Here is a 16,513-nt window from a genome sequence, read left to right as displayed (position 1 = left end):
CCCCCTCTGAACCAAATACCAGGCTATGCCAAGAGGGACCCAGGAGTGTCAGCCAGTGGTAGAGTCGACAACAGGAGCATCCGGTCAAAGAGGCAATGCCGTGCCCTAGGCAGAGACACTGTTTCTGTTCCCAGACCCTGGAGGGTGGCGTAGGATAGACGGGTCTAGCAGGTTACAGAAGGAGCTTAAGAAACAAGACTACTGGGTTCTGCTTCCAATGGAGAGCTGAATCACAGTGTGAGAGTAGGAATAGGCCCCTTAGCAGTTCTGTGCCTCAGTTTCCTTTCCTAGGAAATAAGAATGTGAGTAGTGCCTTGTGGGAACTGTAGTATCTTGATCCAGAAGTTCTGTCTAATGGTTAGAGCAGGGGGCTGGAAGCCAGGATTCCTGGGTTCTATCCCCAGCTCTGGGAGGAGAGTGGGGTCTAGTGGTTAGAGTGGGGGGCTAGACAGCTTTGGGCAGGAGGGCAACTAGGCTGTCAAAAATTCAGGCTCTGCAAAGTTTGTCCCATGCTCCAGGTGTCCCTGAGTTACAAGTCAGTCATTTTTGTCTTCCTGCTAGTTAAACCAGGAGGAAAGCTGCCTACGGTGGAGACACAGGTCTCAGGAGCTGCCGGCGGAAGCAATGGCCCCGAGTTTAGGGGCAGAGATATCCAGACCTCTCAACTGTCAGTGGGGGCTGCAGGCAGGAAGGGTGGAATCTCGCAGCCCCAGTGCACTGCCAGGGGATCCTTAGACACATGGAATAGCTGCTCAGAGACAGCCGCTCCCTGTGCATTGGAGGGGAGGCTGCTTTGACAGTGAATACATGGGTAGAGACCTCCAGCCCTTCACTCCCTTTGGGGCCTGCCCGCGTGGGGTGAGTTGGCCACTGAGGATGGAACCATGTTGCTCCCTTTACCAGCGCAGTGTCCTGTTCTGCGGGTGCTGGGACAGATATTGCAGCCCAATGCAATATCTCTGGGGACCTTATTGTCCCTTGGATGGGTGGGGAAAAGCGTCGTCCCATCTGTGGTCAGTGGGGACCGCCTGCCTACTGAGGCCCAGCCCAGTGCTGGAAAGGCCAGCTGTGCCCCGAACTCACAGAACCTCCAGAGGGAGGGAGCCCCACAGCCGGTCTGCCGATGGCCTGCAATGGTTGTGCTGAGTCATGCACGCCCCAAACCACCACCCATGTGCTGTGCTGCGCACCCATGAAAGCAGATACATCCGAGCGGAGCGGACGGGGGTAGTTACTGGGAAGATATTCACTGGATGGACAGACACTGAGATGGCTATGATGTAGTTAAGCCCCATGCCGTGAAAGGAGGAACCCCATCAAATGCTTCCGGGTGTGAAATGTGGGTTACAGTCCCTGGCGTGAAGGCCTTCCCTCCGCCTACAGCACAGCAGTTGATGCAGCCCCAGGTGGCATCGGGGTGCCAGCTCTAGGTGCATTGCCAGGTAGTCCTGATATGTGCTGTTGGGCAATGGGATTATGGCTTCAAGAGCTGAAAGGGGCAATCAGACCCCACTCCGTTAGCCAGCATGCAAATGGAACAGCTCAGAGGATGTGGGACTTGTATGTCCCTGATCAGTATCAGAGAGGAGATCCAGGTACCTCCCAGCCTATGAAACCAAACCCCTGAGACTGAGGAAAGGCGGCAGGGGGAGGAAACAGCCTCCTCCATGGGAGCAAGAAGTCTTACTGACTGGAAGGGAAGCTTCTCTGAGCCCTGATACCTAGGCCAGGGAAATGGTCTCTCTGCCCTCCCATGCCTGGGCCCAGAGGCAGGAGAGGTGGGTTAGACACGCACTGGGCACGGCTGGTCAGGATAACACTTAGCCTTGCCTCATGGCTGAGGGCTGGTGTAGGTCTGTTAAGCTCCCTTCCAGGCCTGCATTTCTGTGGGTCTGTGGTGATGGCAGTGTGGGGACATGAGGCAGCTGCAGGGCCCTGCCCAATCCCTGGCACCCAGCCAAGGGTGGGAAATGCCCAGTCGAAGAGCAGGATGGCCGCTTGGCAGAGGTAACTACAGCCAGGAAAGAAGGGGGATTTCTCCCCACAGTCTAAGCCTGCCTGATGGCCTGTGAAAATGTGAAGGACCCTGAGCTGGGTGGGGAAGAAATGCTGCTCGCCTGGGGGGCTCCAAAGGCCACGCCAATGGGGTGGGACATCACCATTCTTCTTCCTCCCCCTAGGTGTGGGAAAGCCAAAGGGGTCTCCAGCCCCGACCTCTGAGGAGGTGGGGCAAAGAAAGGAACTGGCCCATGGGGAGTTTGGAAGAATCGTCCTGGCCCAACCCCTCTGCTGTTAAAAGCTGGGCATGGCTGAGAGACGTTTTGCAGGGAGCCAGCCCTGCCGTATTTCTCCCTTTGGTCCAAAGCATTGCTTCCTGGGACACCCTCTTCCCCCCGCAAGGAACTGGATGGGAGAAGGGGTGGGAGGGGTGGGATAAGTATAATAGTAAAGAATTAAAGTGAGCTAAGCTCGGTTGAGGAAATATTTGTGTATTGTAAAGACTAGCGAGTAGCAGGAAGGCCTTGAACATAGTAAGTGGCAAGTCCAGAAGGAATGAGGTATGTCTGGTTCATAGACTAACTAATGAGACCCAGCTGCACCGGAACTGGAGAGGTCAGGGGGCCATGGCCTTCCCGCTTTTTCAGAGGGGAATAGTAGCCTCAGGCAGGCACGGAGTGGCAGTGGCAGAAGTAGATAAAGGTGATCATCAGCTCCCCCACCGTGAAGCACAGCCCCTGCCAGTGGCACCAGATTCTTCCCAGTGGGGGGCTGAGGTGGGCTTTAGTCCCCGCCTTGCCATGGGGCCCCACCCCCCACTCTTCCTCTCCCCCCGAGGCCCCTCCCCCGGCCAGACCGGAAGCTAGAGCCAAGCTGTGATAAGAGCTGCCCAGGGAGCCCTGGGCCACTGTGGGGAGCCCTGGACCCTCCACCTGCTGTGGGTGGTGCACCCGGGGGGTGGAGACACGGGCCAGGGGCTGCTCTCAGGCACCGTGGCCCCCTGCCAAGGGCAAGTGGAGGGTCCAGAGCTCCCCACAGCAGCCTGGGCTCACTGGGTGGCTCTTACCACGGTCCAGCTCCAGCTTTTGGCCTGGCCGGGGGGGCAAGAGGAGGAGCAGGGGGCGGGGCAATGGTTCTGACACTGGTACCCCCCCCCACACACACTTCTACACAGGTTCCGGTGCTCCTGATGAGATCAGGGGACGTGTCTAAAAAGAAGACTGGCCAATAGGGGTGACTGCAGATGGTTTTAAATAAAACAAAGAGAATCTGTCTTAAAATGAGCCAACACAGCCCTTCCCCAACCCATGCACCAGTGTTCAAGCCTGTGTGAACCCAGGTGCAATGGGAAAACTGTTGTACAGCAAGAAGGCAGGGAGGAAAAGCCCTGGGGAGAAAGGACTTTGCAAATCTTATCTAGATTCAGACTGGAAATAGGGGTGAACTATCTCCAACTGGATTTTAGCTGAAGTCAACAATTGGCAACACATCACTTGTTTTTAAAGGGTGTAAAAAATAAACACCTAAAGGGTCCATTGCTAATAGAATCATAGAAGATTAGGGTTGGAAGAGACCTCGGGAGGTCATCTAGTCCAACCCCCTGCTCAAAGCAATACCTGCCGGACCATGCTGGAGCCGACCTGTATGGCTCTAAGTGCCCCTGGGTTTAGCCTGTTTGGAAGCCTATTGATCAAATGCTTATGTAAGCAGAGTCTGGATGAGCTCTCCCCTGACCTACTCTGGGACAGTGTCTGTATTGCAAGAAACTGCCCCACTAACAGCTCCGTGAGAGCAATGGCAGACAATCGTTTTGCGCCTTTTTTCCGCACAGACGCCATACCACGGCAAGCATGGAGCCCGCCCAGATCACCGCTGCAGTTATGAGCACTGTAAACACCACGCACATTATCCTGCAGTATATGCAGCACCAGAACCTGCAAAAGCAGGCGAGGAGGCGACGGCAGTGCGGTGACGAGAGTGATGAGGACATGGCCACAGACTTCTCTCAAAGCATGGGCCCTGGCAATTTGGACATCATGGTGGTAATGGGGCAGGTTCATGCCGTGGAACGCTGATTCTGGGCCCGGGAAACAAGCACAGACTGGTGGGACTGCATAGTGTTGCAGGTCTGGGATGATTCCCAGTGGCTGCAAATTTTTGCATGCGTAAGGGCACTTTCATGGAACTTTGTGACTTGCTTACCCCTGCCCTAAATTGCAAGAATACCAAGATAAGAGCAGCCCTCACAGTTCATAAGCAAGTGGCGATAGCCCTGTGGAAGCTTGCAACGCCAGACAGTTCAGTCAGTCTCCATGGCCTTAATCCTTGCCGCACTACCTACACTGCGATTTATACCCGTGCTGGGGTGGGGTGGGGAATAGCTGAGTGTATGTATACTACATGCCACCGAAAGAACCATGCAGTGTAGATGCACCCAATCAGGGCACACATAGGGAGTTTTTCATGTGCCCCTGCCCTCCCTTTTCACCAGTTCAGTCAGTCGGGAATCACTTTGGAGTGGGCAAATCTACTGTGGGGGCTGCTGTGATCCAAGTAGCCAACACAATCACTGAGCTGCTGCTATGAAGGGTAGTGACTCTGGGAAATGTACAGATCATAGTGGATGGCTTTGCTGCAATGGGATTCCCTAACTGTGGTGGGGCGATAGACAGAACGCATATCCCTATCTTGGGACCGGACCACCAAGGCAGTCAGTACATAAACCGAAAGGGGTAATTTTCAATGGTGCTGCAAGCACTGGTGGATCACAAGGGACGTTTCACCAACATCAACGTGGGATGGCTGGGAAAGGTACATGACGCTCGCATCTTCAGGAACTCTGGTCTGTTTGAACAGCTGGAGAAAGGGACTTACTTTCCAGACCAGAAAATAACCATTGGGGATGTTGAAATGCCTATAGTTATCCTTGGGGACCCAGCCTATCCCTTAATGCCATGGCTCATGAAGCCATACACAGGCACCCTGGACAGTAGTCAGGAGCTGTTCAACTATAGGCTGAGCAAGTGCAGAATGGTGGTAGAATGTGCATTTGGACATTTAAAAGCGCGCTGGTGCAGTTTACTGACTCGGTTAGACCTCAGCGAAACCAATATTCCCACTGTTATTACTGCTTGCTGTGTGCTCCACAATATCTGTGAGAGTAAGGGGGAAACAGTTATGGCGGGGTGGGAGGTTGAGGCAAATAGCCTGGCCGCTGATTACGCGCAGCCAGACACCAGGGCGGTTAGAAGAGCACAGCAGGATGCGCTGTGCATCAGAGAAGCTTTGAAAACCAGTTTCATGACTGGCCAGGCTACGATGTGACAGTTGTTTGTTTCGCCTTGATAAAAACCCGCCCCCTTGGTTCACTCTACTTCCCCATAAGCCAACCGCCCTCCCCTCCCCTCTTTGATCACTGCTTGCAGAGGCAATAAAGTCAGTGTTGTTTCAAATTCATGCATTCTTTATTAATTCATCACACAAATGGGGGGATAACTGCAAAGGTAGCCCAGGAGGGGTGGGGGAGGAGGGAAGCACCGGGTGGGGTGGTGCAGGAGGGGAGGAGGGAAGGAGAAGGCCACACTGCACTTCAAAACTTATTGAATGCCAGCTTTCTGTTGCTTGGGCAGTCCTCTGGGGTGGAGTGGTTGGGTGCCCGGAAGCCCCCCCACCGCGTTCTTGGGCGTCTGGGTGAGGAGGCTATGGAACTTGGGGAGGAGGGCGGTTGGTTACACAGGGGCTGAAGCAGCGCTCTGTGCTTCTGCTGCCTTTCCTGTACCTCAACAATATGTTGGAGAATATCAGTTTGATCTTCTAGTAGCCTCAGCATTGCATCCTGCCTCCTCTCATCATGCTGACACCACCTATCATCTTGATCCCGCCACATGTCCTCACGTTCATTTTGTGCTTTCCTGCACTCTGACAGTGTCTGCCTCCATGCATTCTGCTGGGCTCTTTCAGTGAGGGAGGACTGCATGAGCTCAGAGAACATTTCATCGCAAGTGCGTTTTTTTTCACCTTCTAATCTTTGCTAGCCTCTGGGACGGAGATGATACGGGGAGCGTTGAAACATTTGCAGCTGCGGGAGGAAAAAAAAGGGAGAGTAGTCTTTAAAGAGCCACATTTTAGAGAACAATGGGTAGACTCTTTCACAGTGAACCAAGCTGTTAATATTACATAGCACGTGTGCTTTCTTTACAAGGTCACATTTTGCCTCTTATATTGAGGGCCTGCTGGTTTGGTGTGAGAGATCACACACGCAAGGCCAGCGGGCAACAGAATTTGGCTTGCAGGCAGCCATTGTAAGCCACAGTCTTTTGGCTTCTTTAACCTTCATAACATGTGGGAATGGTTTCAAACAGCAGTGCCCTCATTTCACATACCAAGCACCCGTTGGGTTGGCCATTTAAAAAGGAGGGGCTGTGGTTTTCGGGTTAACGTGCAGCACAAACCCAACTAACCCCCCCACACAACCAATTATCTGGGATGATCGCTTTATCCCTCCCCCCATCACGTGGCTAACAGGCTTTGAGAGTACATCCAGGAGAGCTTCATTGAGATGTCCCTGGAGGATTTCCGCTCCATCCCCATACATGTTAACAGACTTTTCCAGTAGCTGTACTGGCTGTGAATGCATCCCAAGTCTTCAGGGCAAATTAATCATTAAACACACTTGCTTTTAAACCATGGATTATATTTACAAAGGTACACTCACCAGGGGTCCCTTCTCCGCCTTCTAAGTCCGGGAGCCCATCTTCGGTGGGTTGGGAGGGTACTAGATCCAGGGTGAAAAACAGTTCCTGGCTGTCTGGTAAAACGGTTTCTCCGCTTGCCTGCTGTGCGCTATCTTCAACCTCCTCCTCCTCCTCCTCATCTTCCTTGTCCCCAAAATCCGCATCTCTGTTGCGTGCAAATCCATTGATGGAGTCCACGCACAGAGCTGAGGTAGTTGTAGGGGCACCCCCTAGAATGTCATGCAGCTCATCATAGAAGCAGCATGTCTGGGGCTCTGACCTGGAGCGGCCGTTTGCCTCTCTGGCTCTTTGGTAGGCTTGCCTGAGCTCCTTAAGTTTCACGCGGCACTGCTGCGGGTCCCTGTTATAGCTTCTGTCTTTCATGCCCTTGGAGATTTTTTCAAATATTTTGGCATTTCGTCTTTTGGAACGGAGTTCGGATAGCATGGATTCTTCTCCCCATACAGTGATCAGATCCAGTACCTCCCGTTCGGTCCATACTGGAGCTCTTTTGCGATTCTGGGACTCCATGGTCACCTGTGCTAATGAGATCTGCACGATCACCTCTGGGCTCGCCACGCTGGTCAAACAGGAAATGAAATTCAAAAGTTCGCAGGGCTTTTCCTGTCTACCTGGCCAGTGCATTGGAATTGAGAGTGCTGTCCAGAGCGGTCACAATGGAGCACTGTGGGATAGCTCCCGGAGGCCAATACCATCGAATTGCATCCACACTACCCCAAATTGGACCAGCAGGATCGATTTCAGCGCTAATCCCCTCGTCGGGGAGGAGTACAGAAATCGATTTTAAGAGCCCTTTAAGTCGACAAAAATGGCTTCGTCGTGTGGACGGGTGCAGGGTTAAATCGATCTAATGCTGCTAAATTCGACCTAAACTCGTAGTGTAGACCAGGGCTTAGACTCCACCAACCAATTACAGAGAGAGCGAAAGCAGACTGCTCCCTAAATGAGAGAGGCATAACCCAATGTACCCTCCCTCCTAGAGAAAGCATCCGCTATTACCCCTTTGATTTCAAACCTCACCCATTCACATGAGAAGCCTTCTCATCACCCAGCTTCCCCACTTCTCATATCTAATAGAGGATTGGAAGGGACCTTGAGAGGTCATCTAGTTCATCCCGCTGTGCTGAGGCAGGACCAGGAGTCAAATCAATGTTCAAAAAATGTGACCGAACAGTTTAAAATCCATCAGCTCTTTCCCTCTGGAGCATACTGTGGCTACGTCTACACTACGGCAGCATGTAGCACACATGTAGCTAAACAGCACAGTGAAAAGCACACTGCGTGTGTCACTTCATGTGTCAGTGAAAGACTCTGGCAGCGGGGAGGCAGCAGGGAAAGGTTGAGCCTCTTACCCTTTGCCTGCCAGCACTGCTGGGCTCTTCCCCTGCAGCGGGGAAAGGCTCCGGCAGCAGGACACTACACTGCCAAAAATAGCAGTGTAGACAGGATGGCATGACATGGGCCAGTAGAGAACATGTAGGGTATGTACTCTGGGGGTGCACACCCACACCCTTCAGGCATGTCTTTACTCCATGGGCTTAATCCTTGCCGCACTACCTACACTGCGATTTATACCCGTGCTGGGGTGGGGTGGGGAATAGCTGAGTGTATGTATACTACACGCCACCGAAAGAACCATGCAGTGTAGATGCACCCGATCAGGGCACACATAGGGAGTTTTTCATGTGCCCCTGCCCTCCCTTTTCACCCCCAGCACTGTCCAGCACTGTCCTCCACCCCCACACTGACGAATGGATGTTGCCCAATAGGACCTTCCCCACAACCTTCGAGATAAGAGTTGATACCAGTGATGACACTGCAGAGTTTTGAGATATTGATTCCATATGTCACATTGTTTGGATCTTGAATGTTAGGAGCTCAAACTTTGGTCAGTGGGAGTCTTGCCAGTGAGTTCTGTGGAACTGGGGCTTGCCAATTGCTCTCTGTATAAAGAGAAGAGGCAGAGATGGTGAAAGGCAGAGAGAGGGAGATGCAGCGGACAAATCTCTCTCTTGCTGCTTCTCAGAGATAAATCAGCAGCACTGAGGGGGCTGAAGGTAAGAGATTTTGGGCTGTTATCTAGTGTTTCAATAGCTGCTGCTTATTTAAAGGCCAGAGGAATGTAGGAATTGCTGCACTGGATCAGAATCATGGTCCATCTTCCGCCCCATGATGGACAAATATGCCATAACTGGCCTGTGGGGGAAATTTCATCCAGCCCCAGTTAGAGAGTAGCTCCCCAATGCTCTGACCAATAAGGTGCTGGTATCCTTTATATAATTTTGATCAGAACTAGTTTGACTGTGAAAGGTCTTATTGATATCCAGTACTACTCAATACTTTCCCTTAGTGATCTTTCTGTCTTAGGTACGTATGTGGCCCCCATTACTACAGTATTGGAGCACCTCATAATGTATTTAGTCTCACGGCACACCTGGGAGGTGGGAAACTGGTATTAGCCCCATTTTACAGACACCAAACTGCAATCCAGAGAGATTAAGCAGATGGGCGGTGTGATTCCCAGCTTGGGTTGACACACCTGCCCTCGCTCTGCTTGACCCAGCGTGCTAAAAGTAGCATTGTGGTTGTGGCTTAGCTGCCCACTTCCAATCCTGCCCAACCCCCTGGGTCAGTACTCTGGCAGCTAGCCCGTCCAGTGCCCAATGTGGCCACGCTGTTATTTTAGCAGAGCTAGTGTGTGTACGTCTATCAGAGCCGGGAATTACATCTCTCAGCTGCTGTGTGGACACATCCTAAGTGACTTGCCCCAGGTCACAGAGGAAGTCTGTGGCAGGGCTGGTACATCAGTCTACTAAGACCCAGGCTAATACCCTAAGCACTGGAGCATCCTTCCTCTCAATAACCATGAAAAAAATGTATGTCCTTTTATCACTCGTCAGTCTGTTGCTATTTGATTTCAAGGGTGTCCCCTTGTTACAGACAGAACAAGAAGCAATGGTCTCTAAGTTGCAGTGCGGGAGGTCTAGGTTGGATATTAGGAAACACTATTTCACTAGGAGGGTGGTGAAGTACTGGAATGGGTTACCTATGGAGATGGTGGAATCTCCATCCTTAGAGGTTTTTAAGGCCTGGCTTGACAAGGCCCTGGCTGGGATGATTTAGTTGGGGTTGGTCCTGCTTTGAGCAGGGGATTGGACTAGATGACCTCCTGAGGTCTCTTCCAACTCTAATATTCTATGGTTCTATGATTCTACATTGAAAGGGGGAATAAATGGGAGCTGCCAATAGACCCAGGCATTATTTTATAGTTTTGCTGAAAGCTAAGGGTCTCCCAGTGATTAATATAACTCTCATACCCACTGTGTAACAAGAGCAGTCACCTGAAAGCATCCCACCACCAGCATTCCCCAAGTTTTCCTAGATGCATTGGCTGACACTCAGCTAGACAGAGGCAAGGTGGGTGAGGTGATATCTTTTATTGGACCAACTTCTGTTGCTGGAAAGGACAAGCTTCACAGGAAAGGTAACCAGAGTATCCAAGCTAAATACAAGGAGGGAGAGACTGGTAAGCGTAAGGAGTTAACACATGTTGCAAGAAACCACTTGAAATCAAGTAGACAATGACCACCTGGCAGGCATAGGACAAAGGAGGGTTAGTAAGTTACAAATTGTTGTAATGAGCCATAAAACCAGTGTCTCTGCTGAGTGTCTAGCACAGTTATGGATTTAAATTCCCAGGCTCATTTTTTGAAGATGTTGTGCGGGTTTGCTTTGAGGACAAGGCCTGAGAGCTCAGTTTGGAGAAATCTTTCTTGAACGGCCTCTTCTGGCCTTCAAACAACTCTCCAGCCTTATCAAGCTCATCATCAGAAGCAAACTCCCCACGGTGGCACCAGCCCCTGCCAGAATAACAGATGCAAAACCTGCAGACATATCTCCACTACTACAATGATCAATAAAGCCCTGAAAATCCACGGATATCTGCGTCATATCCACGGATATCTGCATCCGTGGATGCTGATAGCCACGGACCATTTTTGTGGATAGTGGATCGGATGCATATATCACCGTGCAGGGCTCTACTCATCAGCAGTCACAGCGTCCGGCTCGGGCAGCCTGGGGGACGCAGTATGCTCGGGGCTGGCAGCAGCAGCCAGTGGCTGGGGCTGGGCGGCAGGTCGGAGTTGGGGCTGTCCAGCACCCGCTTGCCGCACTGCTTCCTGTCCAGCAGCTTGGGCCCTCGGGCAGCACCAGCATCCGCACCATGGCCCGGCTGGCATCACTGGCTGCACTCCCAGTCCCGGGTCTGGCCCGCTGGCTCCTGGGTGGTAGGGCCAGCCCCCAGCCATGGAGATTGGAGTGGGCAGGGCCCTGGTGCCCCACCCCTCTGCCCCACTGTGATGCAACAGGCACTGCTGTTGCCATGTGCCGTTGCTTGTGAGCCCCCAAGAGCAGCACGTGATGCAATGCTCCTTCCCTCAAGTTCCCCCTCTATGCCACCCCTTCTTCTTGAGACCCCGACCCCACACTGCCCCTTACCCCTAATCCCTACCCTCATGCTGCCTCTTCCTGCAAGACCCCGCCTGCCCCACTATCTCCCTTCTCTCCTCTCCCCTCTTCCCCACCACCATCGCTAGCCCTTGTGAGACGGCTTGCTGCTGCAGGTGAGGATGCGGATACAGGTAGAAGACGGCTAGCAGATCGCAGGTCAGATTGTGGGTTGATCCTGGCAGATGCAGATCGGATGCGGATCCACATTTTTGTATCTGTGCAGGCCTCTAATGATCAACACCCCACACAACATACCTTTCAATTTTCGTGGATCCTACACATGCCTATCACAACCTGTGGTGTACCCAGAGGTGGATTAAGATTTACTGGGGCTCTGGACACAAAGAACATTTGGGCCTCCCACCCCACCCTCACCCCTTGAGGCCCCACCCCTTGTCCCACCCTTACCCCTCCAAAGCCCCACCCCCTGGCCTGGCCGGAAGCCGGGCCACTCTGGAGAATCCTGGACCCTCCACTTTCCCTGGGTGGCACACTCTGGAGGGCAGGGACATGGGCCGGGGGCTCCTCCTGGGCACCCCCGTCCCCCACCCAGGGCAGATGGTGGGTCCAGGGCTCCCCACAGCCGCTGGGATCCCTGAGTGGCTCTTACTACAGCCTGGAGTGACTATGCATCCGGTTTTGGCTGGGCCAGTCCCTTTTTAAGCCCTTCCCCAGACATCCTGACTTTTTTTGGCAAAACTGGGCATGTGTCCCATTTGCTTTTGCCAATTGATCATCAGTTGGCAAGAGCAAATGGGACAAATGCCCAGTTTTGCCAAAAGGGGGCTGGTGGGGTGAGCGGGGGGTGGGCCTGGGGCTCGGGTGAGCAGCTGGGCCTTGGTCAGTCCCGCCCAGGGGTAGAGGGGGGCTCGGGCCAGCTCTGCATGGGGGAGGGAAGAAGGGCTCAGGCCAGCTCCGCGTGGTGGGGGAGAGGGACTTAGGCCAGCTCCATGGGGGGCGGGAAGAGAGGCTCAGGCCAGCTCCATGGGGGGCCGGAAGAGAGGCTCGGGCTAGCTCCAAGTGGGGGGGGGGTGAAAGGGGCTCGGGCCAGCTCCATGGTGGGGAGGGAAGAAGGGCTCAGGCCAGTGGCTTGCCCAGCTCCATGCAGGGGGACGGTGGGGGAATATAGTCACTGGGCTCCAGCTTTCAGACTGGCCAGGGGGCAGGGCCTCATGGGGAAGAGGATTTGCAGGGCTGCAGGGCCCTGGGGGGAAAGGAAGAGCAGGGGGTGGAGCCCCGGGGGAAGAGGAGAATCAGGGTGGCAGGGCCCCGGCGGGAAAGGAGGAGCAGGGGGTGGAGCCTCCTAAACATAAGATTGTTATAAGCACCTTGACTTTAAAGTAAATGTAGATGTATCTTAATATTCAGTAAAGGTGCAAACAAGTTTATAATGATCTAATAAAACAGTTATAAGAATTTTATGAATATCTGTTTGTACCTCAATACCGAGGTCTCTCCCCTACACCACTAACCTACACTATTGCTGTGTGATATACTTGTCAGAACACTTCTGTCAACATTTCACAAATGTGACACAAAATGTGTTTGTGTTCTAAATTAATTGCTTTTAAAAAATCCTAAGGTAATTCCCACCAAAATCTTTGTTAAGGTACTTCAGTGCTTACAGATAGATAACAAATACATTTAACCAACATTATTGGTGGAGCTAGTTAAAATTATTTTTAAATTCCAAATGCTTATATATTTCATGGGTTTTTTTTCAACCAAATTCAATGATTAGAATGTTATAGTTATGAACGAGCCAGTGAAAGATTTACTCACTCAGAGAGTCACTATGCTGCACTCTTTGTATATAATGCAGACGCCTGGAAACTTCTGTTCACATTTCACAAAGGTACACAAAATGTAGCTGTGTTCTTAATTAATTTCAGATGTATTTTTGTTCTGTTTTTAGCCATGGGGTTCGCAAATATCATCCTGCACCTCTGGGCCTGGATATTCATGCTATGGAGTGAGTATTCAACAATATCTCAGACATTTCTATGTCTTTCCATATAAACCATCTCTGCATGAAGCTCAGCCTTTCCATGTCATATATCCCCTGAGTTTTGTGATGAAGCAGCTGGAACTAGCAATGAACCCCAAACTTAAAGCAAAGCTCACCCAGAGTCATAGATTTTGCCTTGTCTCTTTCCACATGATATCACAAATTGGCTAAAACCTCATAGAAATTCATCACAGATATGACTAGACATACTGGGTTAGATCAATGGTCCCTCTAGCCCAGTATCCTCTCTTCTGACAGTAGCCGGTGCCAGATGCTGCAGAGGGAGTAAACAGAACAGGGCAATTTACTGAGTGATCCATCCCCTGTCATTCAATCCCAGCCTCTGGCAGTCAGAGGTTTAGGGACACCCAGAGCACAAGGTTGTGTCCCTGACCATCTTGGCCAGTAGGCATTGAGGGACCTGTCTTCCATGAACATATCTAGTTCTTTATTGAACCCTGTTATACTTTTGGCATTCACAACATCCCCTGGCAACAAGTTCCACAGGTTGACTGTGCAGTGTGTGAAAAAGTACTTCCTTATGTCTGTCTTAAACCCACTGCCTATTAATTTCATTGGGTAGCTTCTGGTTTGTGTATTTTATGAAGGGGTCGATAACACTTCCTCCTTCACTTTCTCCACACCATTCATGATTTTATAGATCTCTATCATATCACCCCCTTAGTCGTCTCTTTTCCAAGCTGAAAAGTCCCAGCTTTTTACTCTCTCCTCATATGGAATTTGTTCCATACACCTCATCATTTTTATTGCCCTTCTCTGTACTTTTAACAATTCTCATATACCATTTTTGGAATGGGATGACCAGAACTGCACACAGTATGCAAGGTGTGGGCATACCATGGCTTTATATAGTGGCATTATGTTATTTTCTGTCTTACTATCTATCCATTTCCGAATGGCTCCTAACCTTCTGTTAGCTTTTTTGACTGCTGCTGCACATTGACTAGATGTTTTCAGAGAATTATTTCCAATGACTCCCAGATCTAGGGTGACCAGATCACAAGAGTGAAATATCAGGACACATTGGGCAAGCAGGGCGGGGGGAGGGGAGAGGACGACAATGACAGACACAGGTGCACAGAGCCATGAGAGGGGGCCCTAGGAACTGCGAGAGGGGGCCCTAGTACAGCCCCCTGCTGCAGCCCGCACCACAAGCCACAGGGCAAGGACACCTATCGAATTCAATGAGAATTTTGCATGTGAATTGATGTACCTAGTTCTGAGATTATAAAACCAGAAGGGATCCGGTGATCACCTGGTCTCACCACCTATATAGCACAGACATAGAACTTTCCCAAAATAATTCCTAGAGGATAGCTTTTAGAAAAAGCTTTTAGAAAAACACCATAACCCTTAGTATATTGTTAATTGTTAATTACTCTTACCACTGAAAAGGTATGCCTTATATCCAGTCTGAATTTGTCTAGCTGCAACTTCCAACTGTTGGCTCATGCTCTACCTTTCTCTGCTAGACTGAAGTGCCCATTATTAACTATTTGTTCCCCATGTAGATACTTACAGTCTATAACCAAGTCACTTCTTAACCTTCTTTTTGTTAAGCTAAATAGATTGAGGTCCTTGAGTCGATCACTATAAGGCATGTTTTATAATCCTTTAATCAGTCTTGTGACTCTTCTCTAAACACTCTCCAATTTATCAATATCCTTCTTAAATTGTGCACACCAGAACTGGACACAGTATTCCAGCAGTGGTTGCATCAGTGCCAAATACAAAGATAAAATAACCTCTCTACTCCTGCTTGAGTTTCCCCTATTTAGGCATCTGGTCACCCTATTTCTGTATGCATTTCCCCAGGTTTTTTTGTAAAAATCAAAACTGAACTGCCCCAGAAATTCTGGCATGTGGAATCATCGTGAAACTCGCATGGCTCTAACCCTGCCAATGAACCTTTAGATCCACTGCACAGACTTCTGCCACTTGAGCTAATGGAGGAAGTGATGGCAGAGGCAGTAGGTTGTCATCCTATATGTGATAGATCAGCTCTATAGTGGGATGAGACACTTTTTTTGCCACTGAGTTTCACAGATATTTGCTGACAGAAGAGGAACTGTGAAACTCAGGAATACTGGGTCTATTCCAGGCTCCTGAATGGAGTGGTCTCTAGTAGTCAAAGACCCTTCTTCCCCTGTCTAACCCGTCCCAGCTCCTCATCTGATTTCAACTGCCCCCCACTACCGCTCTGGATTCCTTGTCCCAGTTTCCTAGTCCTGTCTCACTCTCCTCTCTCCCCACCCCCATCCCTCAGATGGGATGTTCGTTCCAGACTGGCAAAATTATAAGGCTTCCCAACATTTCAACACTTCCCATTCTAAATTTTCGGTTGCTTAACTATAGGCTAGCTCTGCCTATAACAAAGCATATTCAGAACCTCTGATTAAAGGGATTATAAGTGTAGCAACCTCCATCATAGCTAGTCACCAAAGATTGAACCCGAGCCATCCAGACTTAGAAGCATGAGCTTCTACTACTTGAGTTCAAGATATAACTCCCTTAGCTGGTAGCTATACAGTTATCCTCTAAAAATCCACCAGAGGAGGGCACAAAACACATGTTGGACAGTGAATTACAAAAGTGCCAAATATTATTATTAGACCTGCAATACTTTTCACAATGAACATCAGCGGGGGATAAACTGGGAGTTTAAGAATATTTGGAAAACAATTTTAGAATAACATTCAGTGCTGTGGTTTAAAAGAAAAAAAAACCTGTTAAAACTCATAACTTAGCAGTATTCAGTGTTTGAAAAAAAACAACTTTTAGGAGCTATGGGATACAAGTTAAGAATGTTGAAACAGGAAGATGTTATGCTTAGTTACCACTTGGGCAAGGCGGCGTGCTATGTAATACTTGCAAGATTTCACTGTAATGTTTTACAATATATATCAGCGCAATGCTGATTCCATTGATATTGTTGAGCAATTCATGCTGATTTTATTTATTTCAGCCCACATCTTAATAGTTTTGAATACTATAGATCACAATTTTCAGCTCAGTTGGTCTGAACATGCAGAGCTTTAAAACTGCTATGCTCTAAACTGTATATTAACTACAATTTTATAAACCTGCATGTCAGAGAACTGTGTGCCACTACTACTAAACAGTGGCACAAGGCTATTCAGAGTGAATCACAGAAATGTAGGACTGGAAGGGACATCAACAGGTCATCTAGTCAAACCCCTGCACTGAGGCAGGAGTGAGT

The sequence above is a fragment of the Terrapene carolina genome, unplaced genomic scaffold (genome assembly GCF_002925995.2).
Source record: "Terrapene carolina triunguis isolate 2854851 unplaced genomic scaffold, T_m_triunguis-2.0 Scaffold461, whole genome shotgun sequence".
NCBI classification, from domain to species: domain Eukaryota; kingdom Metazoa; phylum Chordata; order Testudines; family Emydidae; genus Terrapene; species Terrapene triunguis.
The sequence above is the reverse complement of the archived record's forward strand: the minus strand, read 5'-3'. Positions refer to the sequence as shown.